This window comes from Phocoena sinus, chromosome 14, assembly GCF_008692025.1.
Source record: "Phocoena sinus isolate mPhoSin1 chromosome 14, mPhoSin1.pri, whole genome shotgun sequence".
NCBI classification, from domain to species: Eukaryota; Metazoa; Chordata; class Mammalia; order Artiodactyla; family Phocoenidae; genus Phocoena; species Phocoena sinus.
The window spans coordinates 16,440,029-16,459,449 of record NC_045776.1 but is presented as its reverse complement, the minus strand read 5'-3'; the positions used below and the strand labels follow the sequence as shown (position 1 = coordinate 16,459,449).

Genomic DNA, 19,421 nt, shown 5'->3' with positions numbered 1-19,421 from the left:
GGATATATTAGAGATGATGTAGTCCAACTTCCCTGTCGAATGGAAACAGGAAAGGTTACTATTTAAATCCAGTCACTTATGAGGCCCCTGGTCCCTGCTCAGCACCCTCTTCCAGTTGGGTACCTGATGGGGTTGAACCAGAGAGCCGTGCTGGCCGCTAGAGTCACCACCTTGGAACACTGGGTCATCCCGTGAGTCTCCGGGACCATTGCCCGTAGTGACGCTCGGTTCAGGGCCTCAGCCTGACACTGGAGACCCTGAGTGATGAGGCCTCGTTCTGTCCAGCTAACCTCGTCCTCCCAACACCGCGCAGAAGCCCTTGTCTGCCGTTGGTCGGCACACCTCTTTTATGTTCTGTCCTGTTACCATGCCCATTTTGAGTTTTGTCTAGCAAAGAAGTCAGTTAAGCTACTAATGTGATTTGCGTTAACGAGCAAAAAAAAATTCAGGCATGTCTCACTTTGTTGCGCTTCCCAGGTACTGTTTCTTAACAAATGGAGGGTTTGTGGCAATCCTGTGTTGTCAGACGACGGTTGACATTTTTTAGCAAGAAAGTATTTCTAAGTTAAGGTATTTACACTTTTAAAAAAAAGACATAATGCTATTGCACATCTAATAGACTACAGTACAGCGTAAACATAACTCATGCACTGGGAACCCAAAATTCGTGTGACTCGTTTTATGGTGATACTCGATTTATTGCGGGGCTCTGGAACTGAGCCTGCGGTATCTCCGAGGTTTGTCTGTAAATAAGTAAAATTGATGGACGTTCAATATCAGGGAAATATTTTTTTAAATTTCTGATGCTTACGTGTGCCCCAGATGACGAACTGAGGGTTAGCTTTCTGAGTTATGTCACTGGGAAACCGCATGCTTTGGGGCACTGCCATCAGCCTGAGCTGCAGGTGATAGGGTGGGGAGGGGCAGGGGAGGCACATCCCACCTGCAGGCTCTTTCTCATTTGACTGTGAAGCCGCCCTGAGCGGTTTACCATGCGCCTGCGCTAATGCTCTAGCATTTCACTTGCCTCTTACTAAATTAGACGTTTACTGGAGACAGAGACATCTTACTTTTTAGCATCTTTCTTCTACTGCTTAACATACAGAGCACCACGAACAGGAACTGGGTCAGTTGGTTTTTAAATTTCAGTGTTTGCACGCTGGCCAGTAGACTGTGCTCTTATGTCAGAAAATGCCGGTTGCTCTCACTGGCTCTTTGCATCAAATGTTAGAGTTTGGAAGGAAGAAGTTGGATTTGGAATATTACAGTCACTTTTCCTTCGATTCATTTTTGTTTGTTTTGTCCAAAACTCTTCATAAAAAAAATGCAATTGATTCAGATTGTGTTTTTTAGCCTCTTCAGAAGCTCTGAGGTTAAGATTGGTAGCGGAATTGGGCTCCAAATCGTAAAAGAGCCGAGCAGATCTGAATTGTTACCATTTATATGAAAAGAGGAAGAGTCACTTCTTTGGGGCAGGGCTGAGAGGAATTATAGATAATGCCTCAGGATGTTCAGTGGAAAGAGAAATAGTGTTGTGGCTTCATGGACCGAGTGCCAGAAAATGAGCCAGAAGCTCTGAATCTGCGTTCTGCCCTTCACTGTCTTAGCTTAATAAATTCAACACACACACCCCTGCCTGCCTGCCTCCCTCCTTCCCTCTCCCCCTGTCTCAGGGGCCAGAGTGCTCAAAGCACCCGTTTGCCGGTGAGTGGGTGCCAGTCGGAGGGTCAGGTGACCATGCAGCGTTCCGCCGCACTGGCATCTCCCTGGAGAGTGGCGCCGGTTCTTGCCTCGTTATTTTGCCCAGTGACCCGCGGTCTCTTCCAAGTTGTCTCATGCACATCCTTGCAACCCACCTCTGTCACAGTACGTTAGCAGAAAGCAAGGAGAGCAGTTTTCTCGTCACCGGTGGGGCGGGGTCAGGGAGAACTCCCAAGATGACTCTGGTTGGCTGGCAGCGCTCACGTGTCCTGGGGGAGTAGCCGTGAGTGCGGCAGGTGTTGTAATGTCTTCTGCGCTGTCCCCTGGAGTGAGACCCTTTTCTCCGTGTCTTTCCGAACCAAAGGCCGGCAGGCCCCCTTCTCCCCCAGCCTGTCACTGAATCTTCCCTCCACCTCCGTGTCTTCCAGGACCCTGATTCTCCCTTCACAGAAGGAAGGCTGGTAGGCACTGGGAGCCCTGATGGATGGAGGAGAAGGACAGTCTTCCTCAGCAGCAGCGTCAGGCACTTGAAATGGTAGAAATCAGATAGAGGCTTGGATGTGTTGGAAGAGGGATTTACAGTCTCTGGAGTCAAAGGAGGCTGCCTGGGTCACGTGGCCTGAGGGTGGGGGAGGGCCGGCGAGTTGGTCGGAGTAGGCGATGCTGGAGGGTAGAGCAATGCCCTCCTGGGTGGGCTCCTTGCCCCGCAGAGGCTGCCTGAGGCTCCAGCGCTGGGGACTGTCATGGGGGGGGGGGGCGGGGCCCTGGCCTCTAGGCCTACCTCTCAGCTTGGTCTCATGAAGACCACCCTTTTCCCAAAACAGAAGTGGGTGCCTTCTGTACGCAGTGTTTGTAACATGGTATTACTTCCCTTTTGACGTGTTTATTGGCGTTTTGCACATGGCCTACCTTTTAAAGAGTCTGACTTTCTTTGGCCAAGCTTTTAAAAAACGAAAGAAACTTTCCACTCACCGTGCACCTGAAATGCCCTTCTCCTTACCTGCTCTCTCTGTCCCAATCCAGTGCTGAGGACACAGGATCATTTTCCAGCTCCCATCCAGCAAAGTCTCACTTTATTAAAAGAGTCTTTATTGTTGGGAATGTCCTGGCGGAGTCCCATGGTTAGCACTTGGCGCTTTCACTGCCGGGGCCTGGGTTCGATCCCTGGTCGGGGAACTAGGACCCCACAAGCCTCGCAGTGCAGCTATTTAAAAAAAAAAAAAGAGCCTTTATTGGAAGAAGATTTGATAATTGAGCTGTTGCTCCCCTGGAACTTCTCAGCAGTTGGTCTGTGTGGAGAATTGCGGCAGTAGAGAAAGATGTTTATCTTTTGGACCCTACCTTCAGGTGGAGAAGGGCAATCCTATAATCTGTCATCTAAACAAGGGACACTTTTGTTTGCAAGACATGCTGAATCAAATGGGATGTCAGGACATGGGATATAGTTGGAGACGGTGGTCACCTTGGGTCAGAGGCACCCAACTGTTAAGATCCATACTGTGAAAAAAAATGCTGCGCAAGGGTTTTGAGCGTTTGTTGTTGTCTTAAGCTTGGCCCAAAGAAAATCAGACTCTTTCAAAGAGTAAAATGCCAATAACACATCAAAAGGGAAGTAAAATCATGCTGGAAACACCGCATACAAGAGGGTACCCATTTCTATTTTGGAAACAGGTTGTCTTCGTGAGACAAAGTGCAGCGTCAGGGGATCAAGGTGACACCGCCACCTGGGAGGTCCCTTGGATGCTGTGCTGGTGGATGGTTTGTCGCTACTCGCTTTCTGATGACCCACCAACATGTCCACACCTCTCACCCTCAAGCCTGCTGCAGAGCGTTTGAGCTGAGGCACAGACCTAGCCAGATGAATCCCCTCATCCCCTCCTTGCTTTGTTTGATCTGCATTTGCCTGTGGGCTGAAATCCCAGTTTCCTGTTAAGGTGGAGGTTTCACATGCCTTTGTAACGCAGTGTGCCACGCCCTCTCTGGTTGGTTTGCCTCCCCCTCTGGTCCCACCCTGGCCACTGCCTGCTTCACAACCCGCCCCCCCCCATCCCTACACACAGCACACTCTGCCTTTGCTCCCTCCGCCCCTCTGCACCCCTGGCCTCACCCTCACCTGCCAGGCAGCTCTGCCGGTCATCTCTGCTGGTCCCTCCCAGTTCCCCAGCAGATCACTTCCTGTCTTTCATATGCCCTACAACCCGGAAGTATTATGTGTCCCTCTGTTGTTGTTTTATGATTATAACTATTTCTTTCTCCTAGACTACATTTTTAGCTTCTGACAGCTAGGGTTTATTTAATTTATTTTTTACTCTCCCTGCCTTACACGATACCGGCACATAGTGGATTCTCAAGAAATATTTACGGAAAGAGTGAACGAGGACCTCATCTCTTCCCCCCTTCCCTCCTTTTCCTGCCCCTTCACTGAAAACTCACCTTCCTCTAAGTGCACCGTGCCTAAGTGCACTTGCCTTTGCGGGTGTTTCCCCCTCTGCCTGGAGTCTGCTTACATCCTTTCTGGCACTGCTCGCCCAGCTCTCCAGGTCCAGTTCATGTGGCAGCACCTCTGCTGGGCTCCCCAGCCCAAGAGGAGAAAGCAACTCTTGTGCCTAGGCTGTCCTGGTTCCACAAGTTTCCCCCTCCCTCCAGCCCCGGTCTCAGCTCGGAGGCTGTAGCTCTTGTTCCTGTTTGTAAGCCCAGAGAGATCCGGGCACATGGCATCCTGCTTGAGTTGACTTCAATAGTAGAATCTAGTAATAGAACCTAAGCTCTGGTGCAGGGTCGCCAGCCTGGAGGAAGGGTCACTTTTTTCTAATTCTCAGAGGTGCCCTTAGCTCATCAGGCATCTCCCTCACCCCCACCCTGCCATCCAGGGCAGGTGCTTTTTGTAATTCTCACAAAGAGTCTGTGTAGACCAGTGGAGGAGGCCCGCCTAGGACTCTGATAAAAGGTGAGCGTGGAGGAGGGATTGAGGGAAGCGAGCACGAAGGCTGGTGTCAGAAAAGCATCTCGGGGAGCCAGCGGGATGGCAGGCAGGAAGGGTCTCCGTTTCATGCTGATGTCTTTGCAGAATCACTGCTTCAAAGCCCACTGAAGGGAACCCATTTGCTTGTGGTGGTGGATATAGAAACTTCTACTTGCGGGGCAGGAGGCTGAGCTGGGGCTGCCATAGAAGGTCAAGACCCTGCAGCAACCACTTAGTCTTAGGGTCAGGATGGAGCCATTGGCACGAGTCATGCGTTGGGGAGCACATGGCTGTCATTCCTGACAGGAGAGGTAGAGGCAGTGGGCCGGGCTCTTCACGGGCAGTTACAGGTGGGGTCGGTGGGACCACTCTCAGTTCCCAGGGAGGCTTTTAGGTACTTTCTGATGTGGCAGGGATGAGTCCTGCTGTTTGGCCACAACAATGTGTGCAGTTTGGGGTCCATGAGTCATGCTTTCCTAAAATGGGGTATAAGGAAGGAGGGGAGCGAGTCACGATAGCCTGTTTATTGAATGCATCCTACGTGCCAGGCGTGGCCTGACCTATCTACACAGGAGCTCGTTTGATTCTCCCCAAAGCCCTTATGCCGCAGGCCCTATTCTTCTGTCCATTTTGCAGACAAGGAAAACACGGCAAGAAAGAGAAGTTGCAAAGTCTATATACCACTAGTAAGTTTTAGAGCTGTGAGCTGACTGAGAGCCTAGGCTGCAAGGTCTATATTACCACTAGTAAGGTTTAGAGCTGTGAGCTGACTGAGAGCCTAGGCTGCAAGGTCTATATTACCACTAGTAAGGTTTAGAGCTGTGAGCTGACTGAGAGCCTAGCCTGCAAGGTCTATATTACCACTAGTAAGGTTTAGAGCTGTGAGCTGACTGAGAGCCTAGGCTGCAAAGTCTATATTCCACTAGTAAGGTTTAGAGCTGTGAGCTAAGCTGACTGAGAGCCTAGGCTCTCAAGTTCTTTACAGACTCCTTTGAGTGCTTCCAGGTTGGCTGGCCCAGTGCATGGAACGTGCTCTGAAGTCATCAGAATCTGCCTTTATGAAGAGGGAATAATTATCTCCATTTTTAGGTGAGGAAGTTGAGGTTCAGAGAGATTGTCACCAGCCCAGGATGAAACCGCTCTGTAGTGAGTGGTGGGACCAGCGGAGTCCAGATTTATCTGACTTCAGAGCTCGTTCCCATGGTGCGTTAATACTCATCTTGAACGGCCAAGGGTCAGCCATTGGATGGGCCGTTGGCCTAGGTGACTGTTAGATTGGATGACTAGGCATTTTTTAAAAAGCAGATTTAAAGAACTAGCCAGTGTGTGTGGTGGCAGCTAATCAAGTGCCTAGAATTGTGAGTGAATATCATCAAGTATTAGATTTCGAATAGATAAGTAAGATCTGTTTTTTTTTTAAACTTAAAATACCTTTTCGCGTTTCAAACTGTATTCTTTTTCAGGTAAGCTCGTATCTTAAGACATCTAACCTTTTGTCATAGGCTGAAGTGGTAACCGAATAGGATCATTTTAGTGCAAGTTTTAGATCTACCCTCCCCCCTTTTCCTCCTTAATTATGATCAGAGTCTTTATTCGAGGTTACAGCGGGTGGAATGCTTTTGAGACTATATAAAGCTGCTCCTTAAAATTGAGCAATGCTGGCAAAGACAGACCAAGTCCAGAATTTGATGCGTTCGTGCAGAAAGTTTCAGGACCCACATTTCACAGTTGCTTCTTTATTGTGTGGGTTGAGCCTCAAGTTAGACCTGTTTGGGTTGCTCTCATTTTTTCTTTTGGCAGCTGGTGATTTAAAATTTAAAACACATACGACTCGGGCATTGGAGGGATGTGGCAAAAAAAAAATCCATCTGTCTTCCAGTAATTGAGACTGATGGGGACTGAATGCCACCTAATGATAGCTCTGTGGCACCAGCTTACTCCAGTCCCCACTGTCTACATTTAAGTTGTTAACATTTTGCCACAGTGGCTGCATCTATCTTTTTTTTCCTGAAGTATTCAAAAGTGATAATTCAGACCTCATGACACTTAGCCCCTAAATACTTCAGCCTGTGTCTCTAGGAGAAAAAAACAAAAACCCTCTTCCTTCCTAACCATCATGCAGTTTTCACAAAATTACCGATAATTGCCCGCTGGACTCTATTACCTAGTCCATTATCTGAATTCCCCCAACCGGCCCTGAAATGCCTTTTACAAGTGGGCTGCTTAAACCAGAATTCAGTTGAGAATCATGTATTGCAGTTAGCTGTGAGGTCTCTTAAGACCCTGTTAATCTAGAGCAGTCTTCGCTCCCCTTTTTGAATGACCTTGAGGGGTCAGTAGGTCGTCTCTCTGACCACATTTGATTGTTTCCCGTGGTATCATATAATGTGTTCTTCTTTCTCCTGGGTTTCCTGTACCTTAGGAGTTGGATCTAAAAGGTTGATCAAATTCAGTTGAAGTTTGTAAGACAGGAATGGGGGATGCTGTTTGATCAGGAGGGACCCAACATCTGGTTGTCCCGTAACTGATGATGCTAGAATTCATCCCTGGGTTAAAGTCTGTTCCCTCCACTGTTAAATTACATTTTCCCCCAGGGGACCAGCAAGAAATGGGCGAGGTGATAGTTTGGCACTAGATACATGTAAATTTTAAACACTAATTTGCTTTTTCTCCCGAAGGATTAGAAATTGTTTTTTCTTTTGCCCCTTTTGGAAAACAGCGCACAAAAGAACTCTCCTCCTTTTACAGATTGAGAAACGTTGAGGCCATAGTACCTTGAGGGTCCCCTTGCTAACTGTCAGCACTTCTAGGACACGATGAGGCCAGGGTTTGTATAGTGTCAGGGTTTGTATAGTGTGGGTTCTAGACTGAACCCACAGGTGTGTCTCTTTGGCCCGTGGAACACTAAAACAAAGAAATAAAATATTTGAGCCAACGTTTGGGAGACTTTGTATTAAAAAACCAGATTCCTAGGTTTCTGGAGAATCTCGACGACCTAGACATCCTGGCCCGTGTTCCTGTGAGGCCGCGTGGCTGGAGCTGTGTGCTGGTAGCGCCCTTTGGGTAGGGCCGTGCCCTTCGGGTCACCATGGACCCCACACCTCCTGCTGTGTTGTGTGTGGCTGGTATCCCCCACTGACCTGGCCCTGAGGTCCCTGGAGGGACCGCCTGAGTTGGGTGCTGACCCTGCCCTGGGCGGTCTTCCGGCGTGTTGAGCTGGCCTCCCTGAGGCACACCTGGCCCCTTACGCTCTGCTGACACTGTGTTTGTGACCTGCCAGCTCTGCGCAAAGCTCCCTCTCCCTCTGGAGGCCTGTTGGAGCGGCCTTAGCTATCTAGGGCATTGCCGAGAATCACAACAGCAACACTAATGGCCTCTGGGCATACTTCAAGACAAAAGTATCTGTCTTAAAATCCTTGTACCTAAGAGCTCTTAGAGTTAGTCATGCCAGAGCACAGAGCACCCAGCTCTCAGACTGTTTATTCTCATTGTTCTCCCCGACCCCCAGACCCTGAAATGACGTTAAAAGGTATTAACCCTTTCCTCCCAAATAAAGGCCTCTTCTGATTCTGCAGCAGGCGCACGGCTTTTTATATTTGTGCTTATCTCCTGGTCTTTGAATGGATGAACAGATGCAACCTCCTTTTTATAAAAAAAATAATTTTTAATTTTTTTTTTTTTTTTTTTTGGCCACGCCACGTGGCATTTGGGATCTTAGTTCCCTGACCAGAGATTGAACCCATGCCCCCTGCAGTGGAAGCGCGGAGTCCTAACCACTGGACCGCCAGGGAAGTCCCTGCAACATCATCTTAAAATATGTCAATCACCGTTTGCACACTGTTCAGGCCACCAGGTTTCCCAGACAGAAACGTGAGGAGTGGCAGATGGGTCAGTGCGCAGGGCAAGCACGTCTCCATCCTGCCTTAAGCCCCAGGCTTGCTGTCCTAGAGCCAGTGCTGTAAGAATGGATGTTTAGAATGACCTGGATTCCCTGAAGAGGCCATGCTGGAGTATGCGCTGATTCAGAATTCAGGGACTATCTGATCAGTTTTAAACTATACCCATATAGACTGGCCTTTGTGTCTTTCCAGTTTTGGTAAATAAGGGCGTGAAGTAGACGGGCCACATTTATGTACCATTCCCTGCTGTTATGTTAATGAGAATCCCTTGTTCAGAATCCCCCCCTTTGCCTCAACTCTTGACACATGAATGTGTTGGCATCTGTCACCTAAAGGGCCTCGGCTCTGCCACCTGCTTTAACACAGAGAGGAGGGAAAATTGCAGGATGTCTCACCCTTACCTTCATCAGTGATGGACGATGCTCTGGTCCCTGAGTCTCTAGGGCAGGGAATTTGATGCGTTTTAGGAAGATGAGGGCGCCCCGCATGTAGCAGTTGCTTGATAAATTTTGTTCATCTGGTCACAGTGGAGCCTGAGAAAATGGAAAAGTTAAAAAGCAGCTGAAGAGCCGTGGGCAGTATTTTAATCCACTAACATAATGAATTACAGAGGGCACCAGTGGGGATTGGAAGTCTGAGGATGCCTCTGGGGAGTGGTGAGGTTGGACCCTCTGCCTGACATCGCTGTGTCCCGGGGCCCCAGCATCCTTCCTCTGCCTCTCGCCCCGTCTACCCACCCAACCCCGGCCAGGCTGCCTCCTTCCCCTCCTTCCTTCCTTCCTCTCTTTCATTCCTCAGCTGCCTGCGTCCCCCCAGCTCACCCTTGCTTGATCCTAAAGTTTATTCTCTATTTGTCTCCCAAAAGTTCCCCTTTTGGTGATGGGAAAGGATGTAAGGAGCCTAAAGTATTATAAGGAAGGGAATGTTGCCAACTTGAGATGAGTCAGAAGTGAAAGTGTTTTGGGATGTGTAAGACAATGAAGATAATATTTATTTCACAGAAATGGAGCCTTCAGGAGCACAGCCAGTAGGTATTGCATGGAGAGAGGTCTGGCGTTCAGATGGCGGAGGGTGTATGCTATAGTTTCACCACTAAAGGAATAAGGGAGACGTTCCTCTGTCTGTTAACGGTTCCCCAGTGTTTTAGGTGAGGGCTGACTCTCCAGCTCATTCTCAGTGGTGAAGCCTGGAGGCGGCCTTGAGGGTGGGCTCGCTGTGCACCTGCACTGACAAAAACGGCACCACTGAAGGTGAAAAAATCGTTACACCTAAAAAGAAATTTGCATTTCAAAATTTTCAACATTGCATTTCCCATTTGCTTTTCAAAATGCACACTCCACCATCCATTTTGGTTTGCAAGGCGGAAACAGAGACACAGATGTAGAGAACAAACGTATGGACACCAAGGGGGGAAAGCGGGGGTGAAACTGGGAGATTGGGATTGACGTATATACACTAATATGTATAAAATAGATAACTAATAAGAAACTGCTGTATAGCACAGGGAACTCCACTTCGCTATACAGTAGAAACTAACACAACATTGTAAAACAACAACTATACCCCAATTTAAAAAAAAAAAATCCATTTTAGATGTATCTCTCTGGAACCCCAAAATATTATTTTTCAGATCCAAATCTCGTATGTTGGATTACTGCATCTTCTAAGAAACATTCATAAAATTATTTCTATTTAATGTTTATATTTAGGACAGGAACCTAGGAAATGAAGTTTTTCAGACTGCCTTAGAAGTTTAACCAAGCTGGCAGGTTCTCCAGTGGTAAAGACAACCTTTTCTAAGTGCTGCTTGCAGGCAGTCTGAATCGGGGCCAGCAAACCTTTTCCGTAAAGGGCCAGAGAGTAAATAGTTGAGGCTTTGCAGGACTTACAGTCTCTCAAGATAGTACTAAAGCAGCCAGGACAGTATCTAAATGAATGGGCTTGGCTATATACCAGTGGCTTGTGGGCCACAGAGTTTGCCCACCCCTGAGAGTATAAGCTGTTGATTCTCTATAACATATGTATTTAGAACTGGGGGTGCCAGTATTATTTGGTCATGATTTCCAGATTAACTATTTCATTGAGCTGTTGGTTGGTCAGTGACAGACAGGAATTTAGCCAGTATTGACTTTTTGGGCATGAGGGAGTAGGGTTCCTAGATGCAGCAGTAGCTTTTAATTTTTTTTTCCTTTGCTCTCCAAGGGCTGCATGCTTACAATACAGCTTATGAAACGTTTTACATAGGCACTGCGGATTTTAAAGTCTGCAAATGAATACAACTGAAAAATGTTTTTGTCTTAGAGAAAATGATTTCTCAGTGCTTTGTATATAACTACATGAGTAAGAAATAAAGTTGAATTTATATGCATCCCAGCAGATGCAGACACATCGTTTAACTTAGGGTGTGGCCATTAAAATATTGCCTCTTTTCTCTACCAAATATTTCTTAAACTTATGACCTTACTGCCAGTAATGTTTAATAAGGAGTCTGCAATGTGTAACTCCTCAGTAAATTATTACAAGAACTGGCATTCCTACTGTATAATATCAACACAAGTGATGCAAAGTATGCCTTGCCCCAGTGGGTATGTGCTAACATTCCTTCTGGCTTGCGCAGAGGGATGGGGAATAAATAAACTGCAAGGTTTGTTTCCAGGTCTGTCTTTGGTTGTTACAGGTATGTTGTTGTGCTTCCCCTTTTGAAGAACTGATTATTGTTTCAAAGTCTCTGCTATTTTTAGATGCTCGAAATTAGGCATTCAAGATTGGAAGGTAGAGAAGCAGTTGAAAGAAATACTGTGTTTCAAGTTTGAGGGCAACTGGTTGTGAAATCAAAATGGATGAATCATGACTTTATCGCAGTTTCTTTTTCTTTTCGCTAGTGAGAAAATGATAGTGTCGGTTATATAGCCGCTCTCTCTCACTCTCACTTGTAAACCCTTGGGAGTTCCTTGCACACAGTGGCTTTAATTTTGTTGAAGTGATTTTCAATGTTATCTGCAGTTTGGACAGCAGAAGAAAACATGCAGATTCCTTTCTTCCAAGATGGATTACTGGCTCCCTGCAGTGTGATTTCATTTCCTCTCTGTTATTAAGTATGTAGTCGGTGTGCTAGAAATGAGATTTGAGTGACTATATACCTCAGTCGGGTTCTTTTGTCTGCAAAAACAGCAACAAAACCAGTCTCTTGGCCTGAAATGTCAAAATATTTGGTCTTTCTCTGGACTAATCTTTCCCAGCCGGTGACTCCACCGTCTTGTCTGGGCATCCAGGTTAGGGACCCGGGAGTTGTCCTCGGCTGTCTCATCCCTCCAGCTCTGCCTGGTCTCCGCGTCTGTGCCGAGGGCTTCCTGAGTGGGGGTCACACCTTCACGTCTGTCTTCTGCATACAGAGAATGCTCCCTCTCAAACAGACCGTATTCCGCTCCTGGCCGACCCTCCAGCGGCCACTCGTTGCGGTGGATCAAGGTCCCGGCTCCTTAGCCCCCACTCCACCGCCCTCCTGGGCAGCCGTTGGCCTCCGCCTCCCCCAGCAGCCGTGCTCAGTCCGTGCCTCCCAGTGAGATCTCCTGCAGGCAGCTTTCCCTGTCTCTGCACCCACCTCGCCCCGGTGTGCAGCCTCAGCTTCGTTTGCACATCACTGTTTTCAGTGGTCACACTGCACGGTGTTGGGACTTTGCTAGACCATCATCTCCGCACCCCGCTGTGGTCCCACACTCCCACCCCTTTTAACGCACCTGGCAAACTGTGGTGCACGCGCATTCCTCACGGCCTAGTTGGTTCTCAGAGCCCTCCCTGCCACTAGGCTGAATTTATTTTTCCTGCTTTTGTACCCTCCCAGTGACTTGTACATGCCCCTATTTTCCTTACCCTCTCATCTCATAATTTTTAATTTTATTTTTCTGTATGCATTGTTAAGCCCCTCATCTTTGCATACTCAGGTTATTACATTTTAATAATATAAAAAGTTCTCTACAGCACATACCACATTACTTTTAGCTCCTTCCTACTTTGAAGTTACCACAATTGCCTTTAACTTTAAGGAGTGTCTCACCCTTAACCCCTCTGTCCATGTAAAGTTCACTGGAGGAAAGGAATTGTGAAGCGTCCCTAACCATCAAGGCTTCTGAAGGGCTCTTTCTTGTGTTAAGGGTCCACTCCGGTGTATGGGGATTATAGCTCCTCTGGTGGGCCCAAGATCATCAGGTGCATTTTTTTTCTGGACTTTTAAAATGGTATTCAAATCTAATAATTCTTTGGAGTTCTTTTTTAATTTTAAAAATAATTCAAATCTTGTTTGTTTTGGCAGGTATTTAAATCATTCTCAAGTAGTGACACTTATACAGAGGAATGAATAATTTTACTTTAAGCATCCCGTACTTTTTACACAGTTGGGTTTTAAAGTAGACAGTGCATACCATTTAAAACTTTATTTCCCCCCTTTTTCCTTCCCTTCCCTGCCAAATAATTTCCTAAACTTGTAGAATCATCAAAATAAAACGCCACGAACTACAAAGGAATAATTTACTAATATTGGGAAGAAATGAAATTCTCCAGTGAGGGTCCAGGTATGGGCCCAAAGACAAAATGAATTTAATGCATTTTTAGTTTCACGTCTTAATGGGATCAGAGCTTCAAAACACATTTCGTTTTCTTTATGAAAGGAACTTCCAGCTGACATTCTTATATAGAAAAATATTATAAAGAGTTAGCTATATCCACGCTAATATGGGAAACAGGTATGGATGGTCTCAAAAATAATTGTATTTGGCTTTGGGAATTTAAAAATATCCTTTAATATGGTTCTGTCTGAGGTTGTGGGAGTTTTTTAGCATTACAGAGAAGCTAATGAAAGCAATCCATGACGTGAAAAACAGAGCCAGGGAAGACTATAGAGGTTTTACCATTTTTCTCTTGTCATCTCTTCTGTGTAGCTAAATTTTAAAGATGCATGTAGACAGCAGTGCTTCTCAGATTGATGACAGTGACCCTCAAAGAACATAGTAGCAGCAATTTAAATTGTTTTAAAATGCAAGATTGGCTAATTTTCTCTCAGGTATGCTTGGGGTTTTTTGAATAAAATCCTGTTGGGAGCAGGGGAAGGGGTCATGAGTCTTCATGGGCAGCCTGCCTGAGTGAGTAGGTTACAGTCAAGGGCTTATTTAAACAGCAGGGAGTGGCTCAGACACCCCCAGAGGAAAACAGCACGGTCATTTCTCTACTCATTTTGCAATAATGTTCTTTTCTCCCCTTTGCCATTTCTCCATGTCTGCAAATACTGACAAAACACCATGAGGGCTTTCAGTGGGACAGGAAAAATTGGGGAGGTACTAGGAGAAAAAAGTGTGTGTCAGTTTGCGACGGTGTTAAATAGTTTAATTTCTTTCAGTTGAAGACATTTGGATTTATTAGGGCTGTCAGGAGGGTTCTCATGAGATGATGTTCTCACGTGACAGCTCGTGAGTGCTGAGACATGAGACAAATACAAGGTCTATTGTGTGACATCTCCCCCTGAAAAAGCCAGCCTCCAAAGCGAAGAGGTGAATCAACAACAACAACGAAAAATCCTAGAATCATCTCAGCTGAGGAGAAGATGCTGCTTAAGTGGAATGGTCCTTCTTTTCGGTTTCAGAGCGTGAGAGATAGATGTGATGCGAGCTCCACGGGCTGCAGAGAGAGGTTCAGCCGTCCGGAGGGCGTTAACCGTTATCACAGGAGACGTTTTTTTGGTCACCATGGGTCCCAGCCTCACTCAGCTTTGCCTGCCTTTTGCCCGCCTCTGGCTTCATTTTATCCTCTTGGGCATTTGTGGTGGATCGAGGCTTTCTCTGTGGAGTGGACTAAGTAGAGTGTCCCTCCTAACAGTGAGGATGGGAAAGTAAACATCGCCGCGCCTGAGAGGCTGGTACGTCCTGTAAGCAGGGCCTAAAGTTGGGTTGAAATGATAAGAATGTACAGATTAAAGAAAAGTGTGGCAGTCCATTGGAGAGAGATGGATCAATTCTGTTCCATCTTTTTTTTTTTTTCCAAAAAAGAAAAATCCCACAGTGCCAATGGGCAGCACAAGATCAATAGTTTTGCAGTTTGATAACGAGAAAGGCAGATGGGGGGATATTTACATATTGACGTGATATAGAAAACGGTGTGTATTTATTGTGGAAATCTCAGTAGACACGTGAGAGAGGAAATTAAAAGCCCCTCTCCGCCTTCTGCCCCAGGCTTGCTTACCCTTTGACCCTTTGAGCATAGCCTCCCCGTCCCCCCATCTTGGTGTGTGTGATGGGGGAGGGAGGGCATGAGAGTCCCACTGTACGATCCTATTAACTTGTTTTAACTCCCCAGTGCACTGTGGGAATGTTTCCGGGTCACCATAAGTATCTCTGTCTTAGCCAAGTAGAGTCTGAGAATGCTGCAGAGCCAGTCAGTTGAAGGGCAGGTCACCATCTCTTCAGGTCCAGAGCAGCCAGGACTTGGCTTGGCAATGGCCTCCTAGTTCATTTGGCCAGAAGTGACAGCAGCGGCCCTTACTGTTGTTGTAGCTGGACTCTTGTAGTTCGTACCTTGATTTTCCAGGTATTTTTTTGAGTGCCTCCAACGTCCACGTACTGGGAAAGGCACTGGGTAGGAGGAGAACTTAGGGTCCCTGCCCGCTCAGAGCTTAAATTCCACACTCCCTTCATCATCGAAGTCTTTGGCCAACTGCAGAGGAAGCCACCGTGAAAGATGCCCCCACCTCCCCACCTTCACCCCTGGACCCCTTGCCACTGGGAGTCCTGGCTGGAGGACTCTTATTCCTGGTAACCTGGTTGCTACTGGTGCTACATGATGCTCCAGATGGAGGTCGCCTGTTAGGCATCCTTCACCCTTGGGTGTGAACACTTGCCCAGACAGGTGTGCTTATTAGGACTTAGTGAATCCTTAGCTGGGAGTCCCCGGCGGTGCCATCCTCCAGCAAGCTCTCTAGGTAGGATGAACGCCATCACCTGCACCTGAGCCACAGCTTCTCACCCCACTGTGGCCCCTCCTTGCTGAGAGCTCTTTCTGGAGCATCCTTTTTGGCTGATTGAGTTGAGTATTCCCTTTAAAGCTCTTTAACCGCACTCATGGGCCTGTTAGCTACTGCTGACTATTTTTTGCCCTTGTGGGTATTATTTAAGCATGCTTCTTCAAGTGTGAATGACCTATGTTTTACTTTGGCTCACTCTGAGTTTGCAAAAACCTTTTTTAACCTAAGAACTTCCTTTAAAAAAAAAAACAAGTTTGCTTCTACCCTCTTCCCTTTTCACCGTCTGTTTTAGTCATTTCAACTTCGGATGTCAGAGGAGTTCCGGGTTCATTTACCGAAAGAAACAGTGAGTTGTACGAGAGTTATAAAAGGAGAAACCACAACCGAAGGGAAGGAGGCTTGTGCTTTGCGGCCCTCAGGATTGAGTATGTTGGTAGTAGACTGTTGGACTTTTAGCGGAGGGGGTAGGTGTGCCTGGCCTTGGTGTCACCATCTCTGAGGACCTGCCGTGTTGCAGAGTTGCCTCTTGTGGGAGAAGGTTCTGGGTCGGGTGTGGGTTTCCCTCTCACAGGGCTTCCTCGCTCTTGATTTCCCAGCCAGCAGTCTCCTGGGTGGTTTTGAACGTGGAGCTGAGGCTTCGCTGGGGATGCTGCCCGGACCATCTCGGAGGCCTTGTGGGGCACGTGGGACGGTGGCTCACAGTTTTCTAGAGGAGCAGGGTCAATCTTTAAAGTTTCTCTCAAGGATTAGCACGTGTCTTCCAGAAGTGTTTTTCAGAGTCTGGTTTTTTTGGGTCCAAGAAGGTGTCCTTTTTTAAAAGCCCTGCTCACCCATCTCCCGCAACAGGAAAATCAGCCCTGAGTAGTGGTCGCTAATCAGTGATGCTAATTAATGATGGTCCTCGGTCTCAAGGCACCTGTGTTAGAGGGCAGTACGTGTGTGCACCTGAGCGAGGAGCACAGGTTCATGCTGGCGCCACGGGAGTGATGGGAGGCCTGTTGTGAGAGGGACCCTGGGGTGGGGTTACTCCATCTGTGGCCCAAATTGTGACTCACTTCCCTGGAAGTTTCTGCTCTGGGCCTTGAGTTAGGAAGAGTTGCTGGGACCGAGATTTCCAAAGGAACGATCCGTTTCCCAGAATATACGCTTTAAAGCTAACAGTATCCACAAATCTTAAGATTTTTTTTTTTTCAAAAGAGGCTCAAAGTGGTTTCATGTCAGTGACAAGAAAAAAATTAGAGAAGCTATGAACAACCAGACTGAATTATGTCTAGAGTGTGCATGGCCAAAAACACGCCAGGAAGATTCACGGGGATAGTACTGCCAGTTTCTAAGAACAGAGAAAGAGCCAATCTGCTTAATATAAAATGGCAACCTACAAACCACTCTAAAGACCTACAACCTAATTGAAAATGATCATACAGAGAGTACAATAGAGAGAGAAGAGGGGATACCAGTGACAAACGTATTGAGGTAGTTAACTTCACTTACAATAAAAGAAATGGCAATTCAAGCTCTAATGAAAAAACCTTTTTCAGCTGTCATGTTGTCAAAAAGTAAAATTTTTTTTTTTTTTTTTTAATTTTTCCGAACACGCAGGCTCAGCGGCCATGGTTCACGGGCCCAGCCGCTCTGCGGCATGTGGGATCTTCCAGACCGGGGCACGAACCTGTGTCCCCTGCATTGGCAGCGGACTCTCAACCACTGCGCCACCAGGGAAGCCCCAAAAAGTAAAATTTTTAATTGCAATATGTTGATATGAGTGTGAGGAAATGGCTCCCCTTTGACCTGTTACTGGAGGGTGTTGAAGTGGGTACAACCTCTAGCAATTTGGAAATGCTGATCAAAGTGACAAGTGCCGTAGAGCCAGCACTCCCAGTTCTGCCAGTTTATCCAAAAGATACACTTGCACATGTGTGAAGTGATCGGGATACAAGAATGCACATTCCCTTGTTTGATACAATCAGAAAAGATTAGAAATAACTGAAGTGTCTGTTAAAAAACAGCTGGTTCCTGTGTTCCAGCCTCAGCCCTCAGCTGTGCTTTCCCCACCCTCCTCTTCTTCTTTTTTTTTTTTGCTGGTTTATTCTCAGCAAGGTTTCCTCTCTTTGATGGAAGCTCTGGGCTCACATTCGCAGCAGAGAGAGGGGTGGCCCCGGCAAAGTTTAGGACTTGCCTTTTATTGGGTCACCCCCGACCTGTGAGCTGTTGAGTGGAATGTTCTTTAAAGTGACCTGTTGTGGAGTAAATCACTCCTTTATATTAAAGAAAAAATCCAGCCCAGTGAGTCACACGCCCTCCTGTCTTCATTTCCTCTTCGTGTTCCTGGGTCTCTCTGTCCCTTGTTGTTATCATTTACAGATGAAGCAACCAGAGTCCGAGACGTACTGTATTTTGAGACATTGTGGTTTTATGCATTATAATTAAATTGTTATCATCACGTCCAACCGTAGGAGGTGGGAAACTATTCTTTGCGGTTTCCAGATGGAGAAAAATCGAGGATCAGAAAGGTTAAGCAACTTGCCTAAAGCAAGGAAGTGGCAGAGCTGGGTTCCGCCCCAGTTTGCACAGACTCTGTTCTCATCCTCACTGCCTGTATAGCACCTGGGGCACCCTGGCCTGGCTCTCAGACAGTCTGATGCAGCTGGTCTGAGGGGAGGCCTGGGCATCGGTGTGTACAGCCCCCAGGGGATTGGAATGAGCTGGGTACCACTGGTCTGCGCCACGAGCAAAGGATGAAGGTCCCTGATGGTCTTCACGTGGCACAGGACTCAGACCCCTTGTTCTCTGCTTCCAAGGCAGAAAGCTCTTGTTCACACTCTCAGGCCTGTCTTCATGCAAGAAAGGTAGAATCTGAGGCAGGAGGGGACTGGGCATAGTGCCCAGTGCTGTGAGGGTTCTAGAAAAGAACTCTCTTCCCTGTGTGTGTGGCTGGCGGCCTTCGCTGGTCAGCCGTTGTCAGTTTCACGTGAGGTGGCTCCAGGTGGCCTGGGGACCTGGAGGAACTTTTTTTTTTTTTGCGGTACGCAGGCATCTCACTGTTGTGGCCTCTCCCGTTGCGGAGCACAGGCTTTAGGCGCGTGGGCTTCAGTAGTTGTGGCACACAGGCTCGGTAGTTGTGGCTGGTGGGCTCCAGAGTGCAGGCTCAGTAGTTGTGGCGCACGGGCTCAGTCGCTCTGTGGCATGTGGGATCCTCCCGGACCAGGGCTCGAACCCGTGTCTCCCGTGTTGGCAGGCGGATTCTTTTTAATTTTTGCGGTATGCGGGCCTCTCACTGTCGTGGCCTCTCCCGTTGCGGAGCACAGGCTCTGGACGCGCAGGCTCAGCGGTCATGGCTCACAGGCCCAGCTGCTCTGCGGCATGTGGGATCCTCCCGGACCGGGGTACGAACCCGCGTCCCCTGCATCGGCAGGCGGACTCTCAACCACTGCGCCACCAGGGAAGCCCAACCCGGAGGAACTTTGTGACGTCCTCACGTTTGTCCTCTTCTGGGCATTACGTTTCTGCACTCATTCCTGGAAAAGTTACTCAACCACATTGGCGGGTGGCGGACAGGAAACTGGGAGAGAAGTGCAGCTTCTGGATGGAAAATCAGACACACGGGGTGAGGACTGGGGGAAGGGTTAGGAAAAAGTCTTTTCTTGGGGTTCTTGTTGTCAGTTGAAAAAAAATGCACAACATGAGAGCTGTGAGTTTCAGTTTTTTGGGGGGCCTTACTGAGGACCATAGCCCTGGAGATAGCCTCTCAGATAGGTCTGCAGCCCAGCCCACATCTGGGTAGAAGGTTGTCACGGTGAGCAGGTGTCTCCATGAATGATTTTAGTGCTGTTCTGGGCAGGAGAAGATGCAAGAA

General features: G+C 47.6%; 1 protein-coding gene across 3 annotated transcripts in view; it reads left to right on the top strand.

Annotated features, from left to right (window-relative positions):
- Positions 1 to 19,421, top strand: part of NEDD4L (NEDD4 like E3 ubiquitin protein ligase) — a 338,971-nt gene that overhangs the window by 105,596 nt on the left and 213,954 nt on the right. The window lies entirely within an intron of this gene.